We start from the raw sequence: 5738 nt of genomic DNA, 5'->3' as shown, positions 1-5738 counted from the left end.
GCTGCTCCCCGCTTCTTCCCTGCCCCTTCTCAGACTCCCCGCCGGCCAGAGCCAGTTGCTTGAGCCTGCGCGTCACTGCCTCTACTTCTGCAAAATCAAATTACCCTCCTTGTCTTTGATCGCGACACCTGCCTTCCTGGGAAGAGGAATTCGCAGGCATGGACGCCGTTTGGCTGTCAGGCCTGGGTCTCTATTATTAGTTCCAACCCCGAACAAGACACTTACCTCTTAGAAAAGTAGTATTAGAAATTTGGAAGAAATGCAGGAGACTTGTACTGCAATCAAATCCTTATTCGAGGTGGCTTTAAATGAAAATCCAGTTAATTTCTTCAAGTATTGAGACATGGTGCAAGTGTATACAATTTATTTGACTTTAACTACGTAATTCTATGCATTTAAGATTTTGTTAACTTCAACATATATTTAAAGTAAGGTTATTCTTAAATGATGCTTATTACAGATTCTTAAATAGGGCGAGTCAGAACTTTTGAAACTGGAAGTTAAGTGGTCGTCCCTAGCTATTTACTATTGCGTTTTTTGAAGCTACTTTCTGAGGTTATGACACTGCTAACTGATAGGCATCTTCATCTTGTCAGTGTGCCTAAAAAGGCTTTATTGATTGGGTTGAACGAACAGATCAGATCTGGACGGTTACAGCATTCTGCTGTGCAGAGGTTACAAGGTGAACTGTTCCACCTGCATCAAGATACAATATAGATTAAATTTTATAAACTCCTGTCCTTTTATTAAAAAGTAGGGCATGGTAGACGGAGGGAGAACAAACAAAGAATGTAAAGATATGTAAAAGAAAGGACGGAAGATAGAGCATTGGCCATCACTTTTAGATTTAAAAGTGATGAAAATTTTAAAATTTTACTTCATCAAGTTAGGAAATCTCAGAAAGTTCTGAAAGTTTGTTATAATTGTTTTTAATGTTATGTCCTTATATTTCTCCCTCTGTTTTCTCAAAGTTTTAGTCATACTCCGAATGACCTTTCCTGCAGTACTGTCTGCTCTGTGACAGAGTGACAGAAAGGAGTTGGCTTGGCTACTTGGTCGGGAACCTCTGATAGCAGAGTGTTTCCATACTTTTGGACTCACTGCTCTCTGCTGATTTGAAGTGAGAACTCCAGAACCTAATCTGAAACTATATTTCTGGAATTTGCAGTTTCTCTACAGATTACTGATAAGGTTTCAGAAAAGCAGTTTGATGCTTTTTGTTTTAATCCATGAGATTAATATGTAAATGTCAACAGCTGTATGTTATAAGACATAATGTTTGTCTATGGAATGCATGTTTATAAACTTCTTTGGAGGATGGGAAAAAACCAGTGGTTTAAAGTTTATTGAAATAGAATTTGGTAATTGAAGGATTTGAAACCCTAGAAAATTCTCCATCTCAGGTTTGCTGACTCTCAGCAGACCTCAGGAAGGTTGTGAATGAAGCCCTGAAATGTGTGTAAAAGTGGATTTTTCTGAGGGGAAAGATCATAATTCTAATCGGCCTTTTAAATGGGTCTCGGACCTATAACAGTTTTTAAAATATTTTAAAACTTAGAAGCGTGTCCTTTTCTTCCTACCCTTACTGTTAAGTTTGGTTCATTATGCAAGTATTCTTTCAAAGGTTAGTTAATGATAATACAGAGAGTACTGTCTTGAGGCCCACAACTTGAATTATGGGAAATAATACTAATCCTAGCTAATTTGTTGAGTTTTTATTATGTCCTGGACATCGTTCCAAGTATGTATGTATTTTTAAAATTGCTATATTAAACATCTAGTGGTAGGCACTGTCTTTCATAGCTGAGGAAATAGAAGCATAGAGCTAAATAACTTGCCCAAAGTGACAGCTAGAAAGGGATAGAGCTGGGATTTGAACCCAGACGGACTTAAGATCACTGGTATTTATGAATTATGATCTTATTTCCATAGAAATACTTCCCACATCTTGACAGTGACAACCAACCACTGTTTCATTTTGATGCAGAGTGTCCTAATGATAGAAGGCTGGTTTTAAAGTAATGAAGTAATACTTATTTGGTATTTATGTGATTGACATTATTAATCATATATTTAAAAATTACTTTCATGATCAAATAATATTCACGTGAATGTCTATATGTGTTTGGTTCTTTGGAGAAATTTCTTCTGTGATTCCTGAATGAAAACATTTGTCTACTTTTCATCAGGTTTTGATGATAGAGCTTGACAGATAGGAGGCAAATGTGAATTGATCTATGTGTCCGTATCTATCGCTCTACTTTTCTATTCATCCATCCAAGGAGAAGCCTGGGATTCATGGAGCGATCAGGGCAGAAGACTTTTCCATTATAGCACCACTGAGGTGGTGTAGTCAGCTATTCGGAAGGCCCCCTTTCAGAAGGCTTTATGGTATGAGGGTTGGAAGAAGCCAGCTTCTTGTTTTGGCTCAGTGTTAGCTCTTACATTTAGTCACTCAGTGGTTTCAGACAACTGTATGAAGCTGTTGAGACTGAACACTGTTTAAATGCTCGCTGCTACCTATTTGATGGATTGGATGGAAAAATTCCGTAGGAGAGTTGAGAGAACATTTGGGGTTTTAGCTGGTACTGGGATGCGTTCTCAACTATTTAATAGTGAATTTACTAATTAACTATTATAACCATATAACTATGGTATTTATTGTTATTTTTTTATTTTGCTTTATGTCAAGAATTGGTATCCTTTTTTTAAAAAAAAAATGTTATTCAGTGCTGGAATCAGAAATAGGAAATGACAGGCTCTTTGATCTCGGCTCAATCCAACAATATTATTTGTACACATTTTGTATCAGGAGGCAGGGCATTTGTATGAATATATTTTCCAACGTTTTATTCCACTTCTAGTCTACTGGTGTCTTGGCGGCCATTATTAGAAGGGCAGAGGACTGCATACAAACCACATGAAATAGAGAGAAAACTCTGAATACCTACCTATTAGCTGATCATGCTCTAACAATACATAGTGGTTTCTTCTCTAAATGCTCAGATTCCTCCAAGTGCTGATAGGGTACAGAAAAGATCAGGAGAGTGACAGAAAGTATTTTGTCAGATAAAGGAAATGAAACTGAAAATAATCCTCAGGAGAGGAAAATATAATGATTGTAAGGGTGGGGGTGGGAGGAAGCTCTGTTTATGACAGTGACATGAAAGGAGACCAGTGACACATTCGTTCTCCTCCCTGGACGTTTTGCTCACATGCCTTCTAATAGAAATTTGAGAAACAAAACACCCCACGCGCACTATTAGCGCTGACCTCTAAAATTTTCAAATAATTATTCTTTAATCGAACGTTTTACAGTTAGCAGTTTTACAATCTATATGTCCCATTTCTTCGTTCTCCTCACTCCTCGGCAATAAAAATAAATATATAAATTTAAATTTAATCTTTTAAATAATTTAATTGTGAAAAACTATTCTTTGTGTTCCCTGAAATATTATTACTATGTAATTAACAAAAATAACTCATTAACTTCTGCTAAATAATTATTAGGCATAAAACCAAGCTATACTGGAAATGTAGATGATAGATGTAGATATGGGTAGTGTTGATATCAATCCTTTCATTAAAGAAAGTTTCTCTAATATCGGTTTTTCAAACTGCCCCTTTATTTGATGCCCTGGAGCGGGGAGGCCCATGGGAAGATTCTGGAAGGGAGAGAGATGCCTTTCTTTCATAAATCAGGAGAAGGGTTCTTGTGAAAAGGGGAAGAGGGAAAGGAGAACTTGCTAGAAATTGGCTTGCCTCAGGCACACTTCAGGCACGTCACTCAGACAAGGGGCTTCCTATGAAAATAGTGGATCTGGAAATTGTTTTCTTTTAGCGCCCTCTGCACCCATACAGACCTTGGAGAGCTGTGGGCTTTCCCAGGAGTGCCTCTAGGCCACGTTGAAGCTCTCCGATCCTGTTCATCCACTCCCCTTTGTTTCTGGGCTCCCATGCTCATAGTGCTTGAAACAAAGCGTAGGGTAGGTGTGTGGGCCGGTGGGGCAGGGACAGTACAGAACAGAGTCTGGCTGCTAAAGCAGGCCTGGCAGGGAAAATAGGTTGTAACTGGGCTGGGGGGTTGGTCAGCCTTTGCAGCCCAGGCTCCTCTTCCAGCCTCAGCCCCAGTCACCCGTCCTGTGCTCTAGACACACCTGCTCTTCCTTGTCACGCGCTGTCAGCTTTCCTGCTTCCTGCTCAAAACACCCGCCCTCTATAACTTTGGCTGCCCCCTTCTACTGCTCAGGCAGAATGATTTTCTCCCTGACATGCATTTATTTGGTGCTGTCTATATCCCCTATAATTGCTTTTATCTCTGTAAATTCGTCTTGTTACCTGTTTGTCTCAATGGTTACATTTTGAATGAAGACAGAACAATGTGTCACGTGTGTCCAGCCAAGGGCTGGTCACATAGTCGACTGGTGTTGACTTCAGTGAGAGTCAGATCACTCAGCAGCCTGACAGCTAAGCAGAGGAATATGAAACAGGGAGAAAACATGAGCAAAAACAATGCTAGAATATTGTAATAAAAACATATGGTGTTTTTTATAATGTAATAAAAAAGTATTTTAGGAAAATTAGTCTGCGGTACGATTTTTTGAAGAAAACCAAATTACAGATAAGGAAACTAGCCATAAATTCATGGCAGTCTTTCAGATGTACAGTCTCATTCCTATTATCTGCTCAAGGGCTCAGCTTCCATAATTCATTCTTTCACTCCGTCATCACTATTTTTTCTCTTTTACAGCCATGCTACAGTTTTTCCCATTAAAAAGCAAACAACTCTCCACCCCCCCACAAAAAAACTCTCTCTTGTTGACCTCATGTTTCTCTCCGGCCACCACCTGGTTTTTCTGTCCCTACTTTATGAAAACTTTCAAAATCAGCTCTACGCTCCGTCTCTAATTCCTCTCCTCTCGTCCTCTCTTGAGTTAGCCAGGCTGTCATCCCCACTGTCCTACTGAAAACGTACCTGGTAGAAGTTCCAATAACCCCCATGTTAAACGCAGCGGTTAGTGCTTGGTTCTCTTCCTGTGTGCAGGACCTGTGAGAGAGTTCTGTGTTTAGCTTGCAGGCCACCTTCCCCCGTACCCCTTTATTTCCTTTTACTCCCCAGCACCTATTTATCTTCTTTGCTGGTTCATTTTTCTAACCTTTTAAATACAGGAGTTCGAGGGTCCAGTCCTTAGGCCTTTTCTCTGTTTATACTCACTCCCTTGATGATGATGGCTTTAATGCCCTCGTATACTGATGATTAATAGATTTATATCTCCAGTCAGACCTCTGGAGGTCTCCGAAGTCCAGACTTTGATATCTAACAGTCTTTTCAACATCTAATTGGATATCTAGTACTGATTGGATTCCTGACTTAACCCCCCAAACTGCTTCTCCCTCTGCCTTCCCGACCTCACTTGATGGCAGTTCCATTCTCTTAGTTGCATAGATAATCAGTTAACCTTGGAGTTGTCCTTATACCTCTCTCTCTCTCTCTCACACCCCACATTAATCTGCTACTAAAGAATTTAGCTGTGCCTTCAAACTATATCCCACATCTGACCTTCTCACCACCTTCACTGCTGTCACCTGGGTTCAAGCCACTGCTCTCATCATGTCTCGTGGTATTATAGTCAGAGTTGGTCTCCCTGGTGCTGCACTTAACCTTCTCAACACGACACAGGAACCGGAATGTTTCAGTTATCTGTTTTCAGTTACCTGCTCTGCCTGCATTAAAAAAA

The 5738-nt window shown here is 39.8% G+C and overlaps 1 protein-coding gene across 6 annotated transcripts in view; it reads left to right on the top strand.

Annotated features, from left to right (window-relative positions):
* The window catches only part of IL15 (interleukin 15), a 68101-nt gene that overhangs the window by 2000 nt on the left and 60363 nt on the right, over positions 1-5738 (top strand). The window lies entirely within an intron of this gene.

Source organism: Pteropus vampyrus, unplaced genomic scaffold (assembly GCF_000151845.1).
Source record: "Pteropus vampyrus isolate Shadow unplaced genomic scaffold, Pvam_2.0 Scaffold229, whole genome shotgun sequence".
NCBI classification, from domain to species: Eukaryota; Metazoa; Chordata; class Mammalia; order Chiroptera; family Pteropodidae; genus Pteropus; species Pteropus vampyrus.
This window is presented reverse-complemented; position numbering and strand designations above follow the sequence as displayed.